Here is a 20,360-nt window from a genome sequence, read left to right as displayed (position 1 = left end):
TCTTGGATTCTGGAAAATCAGTCCATTTGGATACAAATCTTTTTGTCACTGATGGAAATTTTGATAGCCCTTAACTGTGGAATGCCTAATGTATTGTTACAGCAATTGTGATTTGCCAATACATGGGTGATGTGTGTGTGTTGTGTGTGTTTATTTTTATTTTTGATGGTTTAACTCTTCTATGAGATTTTTAAGTAGACATGATTTTAATAAATTATGATTTGTTGAAATTTATCTGAGGTTATATATAATAAAATGAAATTTGTGTGAACTAAAGAAGTGCATCTCCATTTTTTTTGTTTTAAGAGTAGACTGGTCTTTAAAAATTGTCCAAAGAAGTACATTATATTCATTATTAAATTTGATAATATACTATAAAGTATTTATGGTCATATTGGACCATTTCAAATTCTACTATTAATTCATATTAATAATTACCATAAGAGGAAAAAGGGATATTTTAAAAAATAAAAATTGGCATATTTTTCAGAATATGATATAGTGTTATTCACTGAACTGAGGGAACAAATGTCAAAGTCTAACACAGTTTACAGAATGTTTTAACATAAATTGAAATTTAAATCTGACCAAATATCACAGTTTTAAGTAAAATGATAGCACTTTATATCCTTGAAAAGTGGTAAGTGACCCAAAACATGGCTTAGAAAAACAAATTTAACACTACACTAGTCTGAGATGGTTAAGTTATGGTACAACTTGCCATTGTGTATCATCAAATGGTATATTTTTTTCTTTTGGGCTTGTCATTATATTTTATTTTAGCCATTCTGGTAAGTGTGTAGTGATATCTCAGTGTCATTTTAATTGCATTTCCTTGATGTCTAATTATGTCAAAATATATTACTTTGATGTTTAATGCTCTGAGTTTTCTCAGTTCAAGACCATGAAGCCACTTAGGAAAAATACAGTTGCAGAGGCACTCATAGACCAACTCTTATTTCGAAATAAGAAGAAACATTACTACCCATTCCAACAGAAAATAGATTTGTTATGCAGCAGGGATTTTATAAATTACCTGACACAACTTATATAGTAAGATGAAATGGGACAGGCGGCTTCTTGCAGCTATATACAACATCATTTTAATTTCAATTTTCAGTATAATTTTTCCAAGGTATACACAGAATATATATTTAATGTAAATTGTGAACATTTTAAACTCTGTATATGGAAATTAGTCAATTTTAAGTTTATAACAATCAAAATTAACGGAAGTTTATTTTAAATTAGTTAGCTTTCTCTGCATTGCAAGACAGAATAATCAAGAATTGGTAAGAAAAAAGTAATCTCTGTAAAATTACCGGGGGTGCATTATAAAGTGTTCGGTAACCGATCAAACTCACAATTTGGATTGAATGGCAAGTGATTTTTAAAATCTGGAACTCATTGTCAATTTTTTTCTTCATTGTGTCTTAATAAATTACTTTGTTCATTTGCATGGAAGTGAAGAAAAATGCATGACATTTCATCTCAACACAAACACCTTTAACTGGCAACTCTAAATGTACTTTACAGCAGTGTAACAAAGTAAAGATCAATGATGTTTCATGAAATATTTGTTATAATTCTCAAGGAGATAGGGAGTTTGTGCAAAAATGCAAATCACTTTGCGACTAAACACATTGTTTATTTCAGCTAATTTTAAGAAAATGTGCTGAGAATCTCTCAAAAAAGGAAGCAATGATTTAGGTTTGCCTTCAAACTCCTTATCTAATCCTGAACCAACAGCACATAGTTCAAAGAGCAACTAATTTGAGTAGCTCCAATTTACACATTTCCTAACAATGCTTAATTTAGTGGAATTTCTGTCCAATTATGGTAATTTGATGTAATGAAAGACAAAAGTTCAAAAAGATCATCCTTAATTTATATAGATGCCAAACTCTGCATTTTCTGAATGACGCCCAGGAACGTATTTTCAAAAACAAACAAACAATGCCAGAACCACTATTAGGTCATCTCTAGGCAGAAAGTGACTCAGAGCTTACATTACTCTCTCCCTGAAAGTATACTGTAGGCACTGAAACTACTACCCTGAGTCTGTGCTATCAAATTCCTTAAGTTAGAAAGTTTTAAAACCCGTCTGTGTGGGAGTATTTCATTTACAGATAGAGATTTGGTTGTTTATACATTTTCATACTTGATTTTTAGGATGTAATAACTATGTTTTAAAATTCATGGTGGTTTTGAATACTGTTGGATAATTGTGCTAAAATGGTATATCCATTCCTCCTAGGAAACAGAAATTATAGAAAGGTAGTGCTTTTCAAATCTGACATCTTTGAGTCATTGCAGTTTCATATAAATGCAATAGGAAAAGTGTCATTCATGTTTATGATATTTTCTATAAATAAATTAGAATGTACTGGAGGCCTGATATAAAGTGGGATGCCTAAACTTCAGTAAAATCTTGTTTTCAATTCAAAATAAATTTTATTTTTTATTTTTTTATAATGTCCCTCAATTTCAGATAAGCACTCCCATAAGGTCCACTCTGTTTTTTATAAGAATTTATTTATTTTATTTGACAGATAGAGATCACAAGTAGGCTGAGAGGCAGGCAGAGAGAGAGGGAAGAGGAAGCAGGCTCCCTGCTGGGCAGAGAGCCCAATGCGGGGCTCGATCCCAGGACCCTGTGATCATGACGTGAGACAAAGGCAGAGGCTTTAACCCACTGAGCCACCCAGGCGCCCCCAAAATAAATTTTAAATTGAATTATGCACCTCTAAGTTCAGAGACAATAAACATCAACCAACACAATTAATAAGTTCTATTTCTTGAAATTTCGGGAACATTGATAGTCTCATCTCCTGGAAGAACAACAGCTAAAATTTTTGGTCATGGATTCCTGCTAAAATATCACTTTCCCAAAGAAAATTAATGTTACGAATTTTTATTGATTGTTATTGATCATGAAGAATATAACAACCACGATAAAAAGAGTAGGAAAAACATGATATCTCATCTGTAAGGGCATGTGGAAAGTAGGAAATGCTAATAAAAATAACTACCATTATTTCCTAAGTTAACATAATATAACAGAACAAAAATATTTCAAAACAATGTTTTCTTTTTTTTTAAGATTTTATTTATTTATTTGACAGAGAGAGATCACAAGTAGGCAGAGAGGCAGGCAGAAAGAGAGGAGGAAGCAGGCACCCTGCTGAGCAGAGAGCCCAATGTGGGACTCAATCCCAGGACTCTGAGATTATGACCTGAGCCGAAGGCAGCGGCTTAACCCACTGAGCAACCCAAGCGCCCCCATAACAATATTTTCTAGGCTCATTCTGTAACTCTTTCTACATTCAAATTTAAAGGTTGAGGCATGTGATATATATTACACAAAAAACATCCCAAGGAATTCGTTAAAAAAAAACTTTAATAAAGAACAAATCCAAAGGAATTTCTTTTCTAATTTAATTAACAAATTATGAATCGACTTACCTATTTCATCACAGTGTATCAGGCACCAATAATATTTTTTAATCGTCACACCTGATGCAATAGTTATCATCTTTCAGACATACTGATCACGAACAAGCAAATAAACAAGAGCACCGTAGCTTAAGATCTACCTGCATAAATATAGGCTACTTCAGACAATCTCTTCACCACAACATAGAAATGAATAGAAATCATACATGCTCTGTATGGACATACAGATGAGATAGAAGGGGATGGATGTTAATATATGCAGAATCTTTATTAATTACATTGTAAAACATAATATGGAAAAACAGAATATAATTTTAGAAATACCCAGGTCACCATCATTGTTTTATTTTTATATGTGTAGATAAGGAGTTTAATAAACAATCCATGACTATTCAACTCCTTATATTTTGAAAATTTTAGTAAAAGTAACAAACCTACCACCTAGAAAATTATACTTATCTGCAACATACAGCTTTGCCAGCATGGTAGAGGAAAAGCAAAACAAAATAAGTAAGAAAAGTTTAACATTTCACAAGAGTTTTACTTTTATTTTTTATTTATTATTTTTTATTTTTCATTTATTATTTACTTCTATTTTCTACTTTATTTTAATGAAAATGTCATGACCATAACATAAGAGCAGAATTAAACCAACATGAGAAATTATTTTTTCATAAGTTAAAATAAACTAGCTTGGTGATTAATTCAAAATAATATTACAAACTTCAGTGTTCTTGAAGTAAGTGTCACTGCATAAACAAATGAGTCAGGAGTCATAAACTAATGATGATTCTAAATGTTATTTAGAGAGACATTCTGTACTTAATATATTTCAAATATTCTACACAAGACAAAGTGGATCCAAGTAATCTGTAGGCAAAATAAGATTTTAGAGAAGTATATATTTCCAACAGTATTTATAAAATATTACCTTTATGTAAGGCATCATCCTGGACTTTGTGGAAAACACACAAAGGAGTAAGAAGTGGCCCTTCAAGAAACATATACAATATCAAGGTTTAACATGAAGCAGCATGTCTTCTCTAAGTAAAAAAAAAAAAAAAACATTGTACCAACTGACTTTACTGAAACTTTATATTTATTGCTCTCATTTTAGGTCATAGTGTCCTTCTGCATGCAGGCTGCTATAACGGACATGATATAGACTTAATAGCTTATAAAGAACAGGAATTTATTTCTCACAGTTCTAGAACGGAGAAGTTCAAGATTAAGGAATGGGCAGATCCAGGGAGAGCCCACTTCCTCATAGATGGCTATCTTCTCACTGTAAACGTACATGATGAATGAATCAAGAGAACTCTCTGGGGTCTCCTTTAAAAGGACTGTAATCCCACTTATGACCTAATCACCTCCCAAAGGCCCCTAAGTTTTAATACTATCACTTCCAGAGTTAGATTCCATAATATGATTTTGGGAGACATAAACATTCACACCATAGTATATATAAACAAAAAAAGACACAAAAACAACAAACAAAAAAATTATTTTAACTACCTATTATTTTAAACTACATAAACTTTTAATTTGTTTCTATATAATATTAAATAACTCATTTGAGTGATTCACTTATATCCAATGCATCTGAGTGCAATTAAATTTGCTTACCCAGCATATCCAGCAGCATATTTCTTCAGACTATCCCATTCCCCACCTTACAGGATTTACCACAATTAGAAGACATGGGATAGGGGATAGATAGATAGATGTATACATAAACACATTTGTACATACACATATGCATATTTTTTCCTGTTAATGATACTCATGCAAATAAAATTTAAGCTCAAGGAAAACTGTCTTGTGTGTTACTTAATATCCAGTTTTTAGTCAACATCCAAAAACAAATAATCCAATAAAAACATGGATAGAAGACATGAACAAGTGTTTCCCCAAAGAACACATTCAAATGTTCAGTAGATACATGAAAAGATGTCCATCATCATGTATCATCAGGAAATTGCAGAGCAAAACTAGAAAGAGATACCACCTCACACCTGTCAGAATGGCTAAAATCAACACTACAAGAAACAAAAGGTGTTGGAGAGGATGTGAAAAAGTAACACTTGTGGGGGCTGCCTGGGTGGCTCAGTGGGTTAAGCCTCTGCCTTCAGCTCAGGTCATGATCTCAGGGTCCCGGGATCAAGTCCCACATCAGGCTCTCTGCCAGGCATGGAGCCTGCTCCCTCCTCTCTCTCTCTCTACTTGTGATCTCTCTCTGTCAAATGAATAAAATCTTAAAAAAAAAAAGAAAAAGTAACAATTGTGAACTGTTGGTGGTGATGCAAACTGATACAGCCATATTTGAAAACAGTATGGAATTTCCATAAAATTTAAAAATAGAAGTCCTTTGTGATCCAACAATCCTGTTGGTGTGTATTTACCCAATGAATATAAGAAAACTTATTCAAAGGGATGCTAGCACCCCTATGTTTATAGCAGCATTATTTATAAAGCTAAGATATGGAAAGCGCCCAAGTATCCATCAATTGATGAATAAATAAAGAATAAGTGGTATCTATATACAATGGAATATTATTCTGCCATAAAAAAGACTGAAATCTTGCCATTTGCAATAACATGGTTGGAACTAGACAGTATAATGCTAAAAGTGAAATAAGTCAGTCAGAGAAAGACAAATACCTTTACTCATATATGGAATAAAAGAAACAAAACAAACAAGCAAAGGGGAAATAATAAGACAAAGAAAGAGAAACAAAGCAAGAAACACACATTTCATTACAGAGAACAAACTGATGGTTACTTGACAGGATCTGAAAGGAGTGATGGATTAAATAAGTGATGGGTGTTAATTAGAGCACTTGTCATGATGAGCACTGAGTGCTATATGTTATATTGTACACATGAAACTAATACAACCATATATGTTAACTAACTGGATTTCAAATGAAAATTTTTTAAAATCCCAGTTTTTAGCTCACATTCTGGCTTACAAAAGGGATTTAGTCGGGAATTTGGAGATTAGTTAATGAACAAATAAGGGGTGAACAGGCAGTTGTTAGATAAAATTACTATCCTTTCTGGTATTATCTTATACCTTTTATCTAGAAGTATTTTTAGCACTTTAGACCCTTCCTATTTTATTTTGAGTCATTAAACAAAAATTTCCTCAAAGGACCTTAGACTCCATCCAATTTGAGCAACAGTGTGAGAGCGGAAATGGTGTCCAGGAGGAAAAAAAAAAAAAAAAAGATGAATCTACTTTTGTTTACTAGTGAATGCATAGTTCATCCACAGAAGAAGCTCTAAATGGTCAGGGCTCCAGCTTTATATGAGTTCAGTCATATGTTCAGAAGTGGTAACACTATCAAAAAATATAAAGCATCTGAGATTATTTTCCCTTATTTGAAACCTGGTGTATGAGTCTGCCGTAGTTTCTTGGGTGTTGATAGAAGACGCAGACTCATGGTTCAGAAATAATATAGTTTATTATTCACAGCAATAGAGGTAGCCAGAATATTAACAGTATTTGTGTGTGTGTGTGTGTGTGTTTGTGTTTGTGTGTGTGTGTGTGTGTGTAGGCGTGGGAGTTATATATCAGTTCTGAGCCTCAGTTCCCACAAGAAGAATCAAAACAGAGGCAGATAATATTTGCAAACACAACAGGTTAAGTTAAAAAAAAAAGATACTATTTCTGTCTTCCAAGTCTATTCAATACAACCATCTTCAAAGGATGGCCTAGAACAAATAATAAATGCAGAAATGTAAGCAACCAATTGAAAAGTGTCTCCCAAGAAACACACTTTGAGAGTCTTCCTTTGACAAAAATACTATAGGATATTACATGGATCAGGTGCATTGAATACTGGAAGGTTAAAATTACAAGGGACCAAATATTTTTAAGCAGTTCTGGCATCCAGTAGAGTTCAAATAGGTTTTATAAGATTGAGGAAAGAAGCCATCAAAACCTGGGCCCAGGGGCACCTGGGTAGCTCAGTGGGTTAAGCCTCTGCTTTCGGGTCAGGCCATGATCTCAGGGTCCTGGGATCGAGCTCTGCATCAGGCTCTCTGTTCATCAGGGAGCCTGCTTCCCCCTTCCCTCTGCCTCTTTGCCTACTTGTGGTCTCTGTCTGTCAAATAAATAAATAAAATCTTAAAACAAAACAAAACAAAACAAAAATCCTGGGCCCAATTTTCCCAAAAGTATGATTCTGATTCTAGTCTCTATGATGTTATCCCTTGAAGACAATGTCTCCAATTGAGTTGAATTAGTTTACTAAAGAGCATACCCCCATTTGTTGTAGGAGATGAACAATATGCAAGAGGCAAAATGCCACATGGAAGCCACCTGGTCTTCAGTGGAATATAGAATCAGTTCCTTTAGGATGAATTTGTTCCACATTTGACTTCCCACTTAAGGGAAAATAAGAGTGCCTTCTAATAGATTTTTAATAGGAAATGAAAACGGAAGCTTATACAAGATTATAAAATGGGAAATTTCATTTAGATAAGCAATCATTTCAAAGTCATCTTCTTAATATTACAGACTCTTCACATAATCATAATTTTATTTTGGTATTATATGGTAATTTCAAATATAGTAAATATAAAGAATTTACCTCTGTAATTATAGCGAGTCTGGTCGTAGTTTAATGGCAACAAATCTTCAATTTAGAAGTATGGTGTACCAATTATTAATACATTTGGAAATGGTGTGTCATCTTCACTCCACTTGTCTCACTAAAACAGTGAGCCAAAAAAAGTAGGTCCAAGCTGTTTACTATGGTCAAAATGGGTTGCTTTTGCACTTGGTAAAGAAGCAGTCATATTTTGGAAGAAGAAACTGAGGCTATTAATATTTTCAACTTATTTTCAGAAAAGGAAAGAAAGGATAATCTAAGCTAAAGCCAAAATCTTACACAAGGTGGCAGGAGAATGATCTTTTCCCAGATAAAGGGTTTTTCAACTTAGCCATGTTAGGAGGAAGAAGAGATGAGACATTGTGGACTTGACTAACGTATGTACACTGTACAAAAAGTTTTCAAAATAATGTGTATTATTTTTCTTCTTTTAGTTGAGACAAAAACAAACAAACAAACAAAAAAAAACACTAATGAGCTTACTCTTAAAAGGAGGTAAACAAGAAACTAGCAAAGATTGAGTGTTAGGTATTGTCCCCCTCCTTTTTTTTTTAATTCTGTTATGTTAGTTACCATACAATACATCATTAGTTTTTGACGTAGTGTTCCATGATTCATTGTTTGTGTAAAACAACCAGTGCCCCATGCAATATGTGCACTTCTTAATACCCATCACCAGGCTCACCCATCCCCACATCCTTCTCATCTTTAAAACCCTCAGTTTGTTTCTTGGAGTCCATAGATTTTCATGTTTCATTTCCCCTTCCAATCCCCCCACTTCATTTTTCCTTTCCTTCTCCTAATGTCCTCCATGCTATTCCTTAGGTTCCACAAATAAGTGAAACCATATGATGATTGACTTTCACTGCTTGACTTATTTCACTTAACATAATCTCCTCCAGTCCCATCCATGTTGATGCAAAAGTTGGGTATTCATCCTTTCTGATGGCTGAGTGATATTCCATTGTATCCATAGATCACATCTTCTTTATCCGTTTGTCTGTTGAAGGGGACCTTGGCTCTTTCAACAGAATGGCTATTGTGGACATTGCTGCTATGAACACTGGGGTGCATATGGCCCTTCTTTCCAGTAAAAAAGAGCTAGCCTATGACCCAGCGATTGCACTACTGAGTATTGACCTCAAAGATACAGATGCAGTGAAAAGAATTAGGTATTGTTAAAGCACAAATGCAGGGGATAGAAGTTATGGTACAGAAGAGGGAAGGGCAACCATATGGCAGAGTAGAATAAAGTAGCTCAGGAAGAAATTAGTCATATCCAGATATTGTAAGGCATGTGGGGTTGGCACGGCGAGCATGAGAAATCATGAGAGAAGAGAGAGAAAATGGACCAGGCAGGAGAGGTTTATAACATTTTAACATCTAAGGTAAGCATATGCAAAGCAGAATAGGGAAAGAAATAAAAGTTCTTATAAGAATCAATACATAAGGAATAACGTAGAGGACACTGGGAGATGGAGAGAAGTGTGCTGGAGGAAATCAGAGGGAGAGACAAACCATGAGAGACTGTGGACTCTGAGAAACAAACTGAGGGTTTTGAAGAGGAGGGTGGCAGGTGGTTGGGTGAGCCCAGTGGTGGGTATTAAGGAGGGAATTTATTACATGAAGCACTGGGTGTGGTGCATAAACAATGAATTTTGGATCCCTGAAAATAAACTAAAAGAAAAAAAAGACTAACTACAGACATGGACCTCAGTGTAACACAGATATGGAACGCACTGTAATACCAGCCACTCCCCACCGACACACACAGACTATGATAATAACAAATAATAATGCAATTAAGAAAATTGCCTGCCAAATAATTTTTCCTCTTTTTTATTTTTATGATTATTATTTTTATTTTATTTTTAAAGTTTTTATTTAAATTCCAGTTAGTTAAAATAAGGTTAATATTAGTTTCAGGTGTACAATATAGTGATCAACACTGCCATACAATGGCTTAAATAAAAAAATGAAAAAAAAATTTTTAAAGATTTTATTTTTAAATAAAACCTCTACACCCAAGGTGGATTTCAAACGTACAACCCCAAGATAAAGATTTACATATTTTACTGACTGTTCCAGCCAGGCACCCCAACAAATAAAAATTTTATAAAATTGTTGAGTTTGTGGGAGTCTCATTTGCTTAGTCAGTTAAGTGTCTGCCTTTGTCTCAGATCATGATCTCAAGAGTCCTGGCATCGAGCCCCATATTGCTCATGCTCTCTCTCTCTCTCTCTCTCTCTGGCTTTTGCTCTTAAATAAATAAATAAATAAAATATTTTTTAAAAAATAGTTGAATTTGTTTAACTAGTTTTAAACTAGTAGACAGAGATGAAGATAAAGGATGATGTCATGGCACGGAAAAATACAACTTACACGTTTTAAAAATAAAATGTGTAATGCAGGGGCGCCTGGGTGGCTCAGTGGTTAAGCCGCTGCCTTAGGCTCAGGTCATGATCTCAGGGTCCTGGGATCGAGTCCCACATCGGGCTCTCTGCTCAGCAGGGAGCCTGCTTCCTGCTCTCTCTCTGCCTGCCTCTCTGCCTACTTGTGAATTCTCTCTGTCAAATAAATAAAATAAAATATAAAAAAAAATGTGTAATGCAAGTTACCTCACTTCTTTTATCACCACACTGGGACTTTCCCTACTGAGTTGTTGTAATGTAAGGACCTATTTTATATTTTTATATTTTAGCAAGAGGCTTTCATTGAGGTTAACCCTTAAACTGTCCTTGCTCCCCTTGCCCCAGGGGATTCACTTAAAAACAAGTCCTGGAAATCAGCTCCAGGTAACAAAGCCCATATACAAGGGTGGGTCAGGCCAGGTGGAGACATCAATGAGCGGAAGGGGGGGGGGCGGTGTTTGCATATTGTCTCCCTAGATACTAATGAGTATGCCCCACTCCTCTGCTCTTTGGGAACCTTTTTGGCACTAATCCTAATCAAGGTGTAATAGGCTGGGTCAAATGTCTATACTAGGGTAAATTGAACCTCAATTGGTCACCTAGCCTCACTGTGGAGTTTCCTGTGTGTGTTAAAATCTCATTGGTCACCTGTGCGTGGCCAGGCCTGACTGCATGGCCTTTGCCCTTAAAAGCTAGACTGTGAAACAGCAAAGGGTTGCCTTCTCTCATAAGAGGTGTGGCCCCAAACGTTCGGTTAGATTCTTGATGCTTCGCATGAAATAAAGCTTTGCTTGACCTTTGCTTTACATCAGTCTCGCTCCTTTAATCATAGACCCATTATTGGGGCATAACAGTATTAATCTTAAAGTTATAAGTCCACAATGCATCCATCATCCATTCTACCCCTTAACATTCCCCTTTGGACAGACCCATGATCTAGAACAAGCCTTATTTTATAGTGCCTTGTAGGAGATTTTGGCTGCTGCCTAAATTGCCTACTTTCCTCTCACCATTACCACGGAAATTGGGTCCACTGAAACAAAGGGGTAGTGTAAGAAATTAAGACTTCCATAAATCTCTTTAAATAATAAAGTATAAGATAGTGATACCTTTTTTTCTGCCACATAACCAATTCTTGCAAAAATAAGGTCATATAAGAGAATTTACAACACATGTTAGCATTATCCTACTGGACCCAGACCATTTGTATGTTTCTCTGTCTCTGAGAAATGTAGATACTTACATGACTGAAACCTAAAAATTGTTTGATATGACCACTAATATCACCTACATTATTTTAAAGCCTGTTTAAGGCTTCTGTAATACATAGGCTTTGTAAACACATATTAAGCATCTTGTATATATCAAACACTTTAAAAATCTCTGCTTTAAAAAAAAAAAAACTCTACCTCAATGGAACTTTGAGTCTGAAAAAGATACAGGCAATATACAAGGCAACAGATAGAATAATTACATATTTGATTATATACTCTGAGGATGTCACCTTAAATTGATATGAAAACGATCAGAAGGATCTGGATTTCTTGTCAAAATTTTTTGCCTTAAAAAGAAATTGATATTTAGGGAAAGTTGTTACTGAAAGAGGTCCTGTGTCAACCAAAAATGTTAAACCATGATCTCGCTAAATTTTCCAGTTGTGATCATTGCTTTGTTTAGCTGTCTTCTATTAAGACTGAATTTAGTAATTCAGTCTCAGATTTCAGTAAGTCTTTTTTTAAAGATTTTATTTATTTATTAGAGAGAGAGAGGGAGGGGCAGAGGGAGAGGAAGAACCAGACTCCTTGCTGAGCAGGCAGCTGATGCAGGACTGGATCCTAGTACCCTGGCATCATGACCTAAGCTGAAGGAAGACACTTAACCAACTGAGCCACCCAGGCACTCTAGACTGTAAACTTCTTAAAGGTAAAAAAGTTTATTCTTCTAGTAGTTCCACAGACATTTCTAACATCCATAAGAAAGCATGTACTGATGTAAAATGCCAGCAAATCAAATTATTTAAAAAAGAAAGAAAGAAAGAAAAGATATATCTGGATAAAGAGAAAAACAGAAAATCTAATAATACATTGAATTATTACAGCAAAGAGTGGAGGAAGAGAAAATAAATATGAAATAGAGATTTCCACTAAAAGAAAAAAATTGAATAAGGCAGGAGATTTAGAAAATTATTATGACAGACTTGAGAAAAAAATAAAATAGGAATTTTTAGAAAATAGCAATGAATGAAAAGGTAAATTGTTCCTACCTCTATAATATTAGCTGTTTGTTGTTGTTGTTGTTGCTAATTTACCTATTTAAGCTAATAAACAAAGAAAGGTTTCATTTAGGAATAAGGTTTCTATGTATATATATATATATTTTTTTTTTCCATTTAGGGATAAGGTATATATATATATATATATATATATTTTAATTTTAATTGTTAGAAAATGTGTCACAGAAAGTATTTAAACTTTAAGATACAGATGCAACATGTAACGAACTGCATTGTTTGAAGGTCTAATTTGTAAATGCTGTTAGAGGAAACTTGGTGGAAATGTTCCTATGTGCTTGTGTTTCTGGAACTAAGTATATTTATTAATAAGGAATAGTTTAAAATTATGAAATGACCAGGAGTGGACAATTTTCCTAATCCTATCAGCTCTTTGCAGCTCTTTTATTAGCCCCCTTCAGGAATATCAGCTTTATTTATCTAATTAAATTTTATATTAATGTGCTTTTGACTTTTGGCCTTTCTATTCCTTCTGTTCTTTTTTTTCCCCTAAATTACATGTTTCTGTTTAACAGCTACTATCAATTCTTTGATATGAATTCTCAACATCAATTTACTAACTCCAGAGATGAAGGAGCATCAATATTTAGAAGCGAAGAATACAAAGCCTTGGGCATCTGGATGGCTCAGTCACTTAAGCATCTGCCTTCGATTCAGGTGGTGATCCCAGGGTCGTGCGATGAAACCCCAGGTTGAACTTTCTGCTCAGCTGGGAGCCTACTTCTCCCTCTCCTTCTGCCTGCAGCTCCCTTTGTTTGCGTTCTCCCTCTCTTTGTCAACTAAATAAAATATAATAAAATAATGTAAATAATACATTTATTTATTTATTAAAATGCAATCATTACACAATACATAATGTATTGCATAATTATAATAATGATTAAATAATTTATTAAATATTTATATTAAATATATCAATTTAATTAAATAAATATTTTTAGAATTTAAAATATTTCAAATTTAGATTATTAAATATTAAATCATTAATTTAATAAATAAATATCTAAACATAATTAAATAAAATAATTTATTTATTAAAATGAATAAAATAATGTTGTCATTATCTCAGCATGTATTTTTAAATAGTCTAAAAAAAAATCTAATAAAGTCTAAATACATTGAGTTCAGATATTTATACAAGTTAACCCAGACACTCAACCCACAGTTTCAAAGCTTTTGCTTTTATCTACTACTCAAAATACGATTTTAATGTATTTATTTGTAACTTTGACATAGCAAGAAAACTTGGAGGAAAAGGAGACATTTGCTTTAAATATTTAAAATTATTTTGTTGATTTAAAAAAATAAAAACCTTAACACGTGAGCATTTCTTCTTAAATAACACTGTGAAGTTTCTGAGTCGCATTCTATTAAAAGTGCTGATAAAATGGCCTCAGTTACTCATTTAAATTATCAGCTGAATGGGTAACAAATGAAGTAGAGAGCTTTTTAATTATTTATGAATGTATTGCTTGTGGATGGAGTGCCACATAGAGTTACCTCTCTTTTTGGCTTTGTTTTGTGAGCAGTAGCGGAATCTATGAATGAGATTAAACATAAGGACATTCACAGAAATTCTTAATGAACTTCTGGGGAAGGGCAATAAGTGCAAGGAAAAACTGCAGCAAGACTAATTTCAAATTTTAAGTGGTCATCGCTTCATTATAGAAGCTTTTAAGTTCAAGTAATATATCATTTTTATGAGCCTATCATATTGTATTAATTACCACAAACTGCACTCTTGAACACTTATCTTTTCACATATTTCTTATTCTTAGTACTTAAAATTACCCTTATGATTGATAAGTAAATGGATTTTACAGACAATGCATTTATTTAAATAAATAAATAATGCTGTTTATATATATAAAAACAATTGAATATGTGTATGTGTTCATTGAATTTTTTTTCAAATTAACATCTTAATTCTACCACATTAGTTACAAATAGATATAGACTTTATAGATTCATCAAATATTTTATTCTCAAATTTATATGTCCTTTGTGAAGTAAATGAAACTGTATATATTAAATATAATCCTATCACATGTAACAGTTACTAGTGCATCCCAGGACATACATAGGTCAGGTCCTCCTCAAGGCATCACGGATAACTGGATTTAACTTTCTATCCTAGGAGTCTTCTGTATATTTCTGTGGCTTTTATACTACAATCAGGAGGAAGAATTCTTTTGCTAAAAGCTTCCAAATGACTATGCGAGTAGATTATTTGTAGACTAGTGATATAATATTATTGTTTAATATGTGAAGCATGATAAAATAAAATGCTATTGCCATATTTAATTTGTTCAGTAAAGCATTCATTTAGTTATCAAGCATTCATTTTCTTTTTTTAAAGATTTTATTTATTTATTTGACAGACAGAGATCACGAGTAGACAGAGAGGCAGGCAGAGAGAAAGGAAGGGAAGCAGGGTACCTGCTGAGCAGAGAGCCTGATGTGGGGCTCTATCCCAGGACTCTGGGATCATGACCTGAGCAGAAGGCAGAGGCTTTAATGCACTGAGCCACCCAAGAGCCCCAAGCATTCATTTTCTTTATACAGAAGAGATAGAACAATATTATATAGTAGAAAATACAGTAAATAATCTAGAAACCTTGATCATTTTGTTTTGGCAATTTTAGAACATAAAATTAGCTAAAGCTCAAGTGCAAGTTATATTTGTATCATAGGAGGAAAAGTTAATTAAAAGTTTGTTTATTACCATAGTTTAACACTTCAACAAAATGATAACGAGTCCAAAATCAATGAATATATGAAGTATACAATAAAAACAATAATCTTGAGTGTATGTGACTCACTGTAGGTATTGATAGGCTAGAAATCCAAGGGAAAGTATCTATAGGGTTTGTTCAGTTCCATGCTCATCAGATTAATAGGCTTTCTCATATTGCTTCCTTCACCACATTAATTTGTCTAATGAAGTTTTCAAGAGTTAAAGACAGTGATAGGTTCATGGCTGGAGAGCAGGTATAGAATCTAAGATAGTTCAGCAGTGCTTATTATTTAAGAGAAAGACAGCATGGGAGTTGAGGGGTATATCATGCATCCTGTTTTCACTCCCTTTGTGGAGCACCTACCCTGGAGGTCATGTAATAATAACCAATGACCAAAAAACAATAAAAAAACCCAAACATCCATGTGGAAGTGCCATCCCTGCCTGGAGATGAGTAGACTGCTCAAACAGATCCTGGGCAGGCATCTCAGCCCAGGCCTGTGCTGGGGAAGCTGGTTCATGGCTTTGGGCGCAATCAGGAAGCCAGCAAACTGACGGGAGAGTGCAGCCAGGGTTAACAAGACTGATGATCTTTTTGCAGCCAGGCCACGGGTGGACACCCGCTCAAGGAGCCAGGCTAGGAGGCTGCCCAGCGCCAGCGCTGGCAAAGCTTGCAGCCCCCGGGGCTTCCCCTCGCGCCCCAGCCAGGGCGGGGCCTCAGGAGGGAGGGGGGCGGGGCCTCAGGAGGGAGGGGGGCGGGGCGGCGCGGAGAAGGGGCTTTGCTAATTGCCAAAGCGAAAAGGGAGCTCGCGGAGGACTCAGGAGGGAGGGGGGCGGGGGCGGGTGGAGAGCGGCGGGGAGAAGGCGCTTTGCTAATTGCCTAAGCTGGAAGTGAGCTCACAGAGGATGTGGCTGAGAGTCTGGGAGGAGGCGGAGGGGCTGGCGGAGGAGGGGCGGGCAGCGCCGCGGTGCTGTGCTGCGGCCCAGTCCGGACGGCAGGACCCACCGGACTCGCCGCCCGTGGGCTCCCCTGTGAGGCCTCGCTGTCCCGCTCCTGCTGCCTGCTGCCCCTCCCCGCCCCAAGGCTTTTCAGGACCACCCTCTGCACAGGGGTAAAGTGACACCGCCCCGCGCCCTCACCTGGAGCAGAAAGCGCGGACCCGACCTGGGGGCGGAGAGGGGGGTTGTGGAGACCCAGCCTCCCGAGAACCCCAGGGCACCGGGACCACCCCAGACACTGCGCCAAACCCAGGTCCGCATGGGGTCGGGCTGGGGACAGCGCCTTGCGAGGTGCCCCTCGCTAGTGGGCGTGCTAGCCGCCATCTTTTGGCAGCCCCATGCGCCCCTGCTGAGGACCCCCTTCCCTCCCCCACCGTGGCCCCGCTGCTTTTGTTCTGGACTTGGGATCCCAGGTGGAAACTAGTCCCTCAGACCTCCCTGGCAGCAAGGAGGGCAGGGAGGGATTCTTGGTTTTCTGCCCTGGCTCCTCCTCTCTCCCCATTCACATGCCTTCTGGGTTCCCTTTCCTCTCCTCATTGTCAGTTTTCTTAAATGGTTTTCTTCTGCATGTTGGCCCAAAGAGCTATTTCATGAATGAATATACACGAAACTGAGTTGGAGCCCACCTGTGAGAGCCCACCTGTAGAGGCCTTTCATTAGAATGGTCTCTGGTTCTAGCCTCAGTTCAGAATACTGCATGTACCTGAGGATCGAGTCCAGATGTTTCTTTCATCTCTGACTTGAATTTGAAATCCTCCTCAGACTTCAGCTTCCAGGATTTCTCCAGTCCTTGCTCTCCCACTGTCTTGGTGGGGATCCGCCATGAGTGTTGAACACAGGAATGAATGAATGATATATACCCCAGATTGCTGGGGCTTTGTCATGTTTTGCTGAGGTTGGAAAGGCTTGGTAGAGACCCCCTGTATGCAGATAGAGAGCTGCATGCAATTGCTTAGATAAACGTGTTCCCCACTTAATTGCTTGGGCATTGAACATTTCGCCCTTAACCTGTGGCTTGAGCAGTTAGGAGGAGACAATTTGGAGGTGAATCAGAAGATGGCTGAATCCACATGGTGGCGGTCTGAGTTTGGGAGATTTTCCTGGAGATTCAAAGGAAAGATATAAATTCTTCCAGTGGGGAGTGGTAAACATTTTATCGATGGGAGATGGAAAATAAATGGTCTGGTTAACCTTTACCTCCCCCTCAAAACCCATTATTTGAAAACACAAAAAGGGAAGTGAAGGGAGAAATCCTCCCACTCCCATGCCCACTCACCTCCATAGCCACCTCCTCTTCCAAGAACCTAACAGACAAGGTGCCAAGAAGTGTTAGGTACCAAGAGTGGTCTCAGATCTCATTCAAGGATCATGGTGAAAGGCATTCAAAGAGATTGTGGGGGCACAGGGATCCAATTAAGGGGAACAAGTTTAAGGTTTGCCTGGTCCCCTAAAAATTAATGGCACTAGAGAAGATGAGCTTTGGGAACTATAGCTTAATGGATACAATGTGTTAAAAGCTTCAGTGAGTCATGGTGGGAAGAGGCTATGAGGGCAGCAAACACAGTCCTAGATGGTGTTATTAATAGCACTATAGGCTCTAGATTTCCTGTGGTGGTGTTCTTGGCAAGACCAGCGTGGCCAAAGTGGATACTCTCAACCTGGAACAGAGGGTCTTGGAGATGCCAGCACGTGAGGTATGATGAGAGGGTAAAATGATAGGAGGTGTCCTTTGGAAGGACTGACTCCTTGACTTTAAAAGGGAGAACCCAAATCTGTAGGTGAAATCTTTCTGGCTACAAAGAGGGCCAAGGCCTCCTAAGGCCAAGGTCTCCTCGTCACTTTCAAAGATGTCGAAGAATATATTCAGACATTTCAAAGATGTCCTCATATCATTGGTTCCCACTCTGGAATTCTATCAATAAGGTGAGAGTTCCTCTAGTTGAAAAAGAGATCTAAAAAGACTTCCTTTTCTCATGTAATTTCTGTAACCTCCAGGACACACCCACCTCCCCCTTCCAGCTCTGTAATGAAGCCACAGCTGGTGCCAATTTGTGGAACTCCTTAAAGGCTATTCTCCCTTATATACCCCTGCACTCACCTCCCACCTGGTGTGTTCACACCTGCAAGTGCCTTTTACCAACCCCTTTGCCAAAAGGCAGCCAGAGTGACCTTTCAAAGACCTATCAGTTCCTGGCATTTGTCTCCATAGAAATCTGCACTGATCTTCTAACAAATTCTCAGTCCTCCAAAGGCACCCATAATCCTCCCATCAGTCTATTCATACCCCTCCAACTGACTGATGCCTGTTCTGCCCCATCTCTCTGCCCTTCAACCACACTGCCTCCTTCTTCCTGTGGAGACCTCTCATGGCACCTGCCTCCAAGCACAGGTGATTCCCATTGATGGGAAGACCCTCTTCTCTCCCCCATCTCCCCACTCCAGTTACTCCCACTTATTCGTGAGCTCACAAGCCCCATAGTACACACTCTCCATGCAGCCTGCTCTCTCTTTTCTAGCACTGGCCTCCGTTTCTAGCTGTGCTTGTGTCATGGATGTCCCTCCCCAGCCAGCCTGCAAGCTCTCCTTCCCTTTAGCTCCAACACCTGACACAGTGCCTGGCACGTAGTAAGCCCTGGCTAGCTTCTAAGAGCCTCACTGAGGGACTGAAAGCATTTTAAAAATGTCACCACTTGGGCTCCAAACTGTAGGCAGAAAAAGCTTTGCCTGGATTGACATTTTAGAGACGTATTGGTCAAGTTGGATGTGTTCACTGACTTTGCCTTGTAAAATTAAAAAAAATAAAAGGACCTCTGTATCGCTTCGCATGTACTGAAGGCGCATGTATACTACTAGACCACGTTATGAGCTTAATGGAAGGAGACAAGATGTTTTCGCTAAGAAAATGTATAAGACTGTTGAGGTCATGTGGGAGGAAACAGTCCGTTTGTTGGAGCATTGCTATCTTACTCTATCACAGCCACTCTTAAAAATCTGACACGGGGTGAGTCAGAATTGTCTGTCGGAGATGAGTTAGATCTGGCTCATGTTCCTACAGACATGAAAGCCAGAAACGAAGAAGGAGGCTTTGAAAGCGTGGGTTGAGGAGGCCGTGTGGTTCACTGCGATGAGCTAAGTGCCCAGGGCCACCAGCAGACATGCTGGCCTGTGTCCCTCCTTTGTTCTGGGGTCCCTCTTGCACCATGTGGTGAGGCTGGTGGCTGGGAGCAGCTCAGGACAGGACCTGGTGGCATCTTACCTCTCCCACCCTCCTGTGGGCTCCAGTAGGTCCCAAGGGACAGCCTGCCTTCCTTGAAAAGCCCAGTAGCACTGGGAGCAGAAACTGGGACCAAAGAGTGAGCACCCTGTTTGACAAGCTGGACCAGCCACCTCTTCTTCAGATGCAGGGGGAGCCCTGGCATGCTGACTCCTCCCTTCTCCCTTTCCCCTTTCCTCTCTTCCTCCCTCTTTCCTTCCCCTCTCTCCTTCCCTGGTGGTGCCCTTTCCCAATGCCCACTTCATCCCTTTTCCTTTCTACATGCCTGTCTTCTAGAGTTTCTTCTCTTTCCTCCCCATTACTTCCCTTCATCTGAATCTCCTCTTTGGTTCCTTTGTCCCTGCTCTCTGCTCCTCCTCCCCTTCCCTGGCTCCTGTTCAGCTCCATTGCTAATGCAGGCAGAGCTGGATTAACATGCTCACTTGCTAGCTCAGCCACCCTCCAGAGAAGTCACTCTTCGGTGGCCACCTTCCTGACCCTCTGGTCGCTTCTCCACTTGTTCAGATATTGCTCTGAAGTCTGAGGAGGACAGAGCGGGGCTGCCACAGAAGCAGGCCAGAGGAGAAACCAAACC

General features: G+C 37.9%; 1 long non-coding RNA gene across 2 annotated transcripts in view; it reads right to left on the bottom strand.

Moving 5' to 3' along the window:
- The window catches only part of LOC309857215, a 31,699-nt gene extending 11,850 nt beyond the window's left edge, over positions 1 to 19,849 (bottom strand). Inside the window, exons 1-2 of one of the 2 annotated variants that reach the window (XR_014307553.1) lie at positions 19,769 to 19,849; positions 4,388 to 4,447 (exon numbers count right to left, since the gene is read on the bottom strand). This is a non-coding gene — a long non-coding RNA (uncharacterized lncRNA). Of the gene's footprint in view, positions 1 to 4,387; positions 4,448 to 17,788; positions 17,819 to 19,768 lie in introns of those variants that run through there. The other variant, XR_014307554.1, reaches the window with a different exon arrangement.
- Positions 19,850 to 20,360: the final 511 nt, after the last annotated feature.

Source organism: Mustela nivalis (genome assembly GCF_964662115.1).
Source record: "Mustela nivalis genome assembly, contig: HAP1_SCAFFOLD_499, whole genome shotgun sequence".
In the NCBI taxonomy this organism is placed as follows: Eukaryota; Metazoa; Chordata; class Mammalia; order Carnivora; family Mustelidae; genus Mustela; species Mustela nivalis.
Note: the sequence above shows the minus strand (reverse complement) of the source record. Positions and strands in the feature narration are given on the sequence as shown.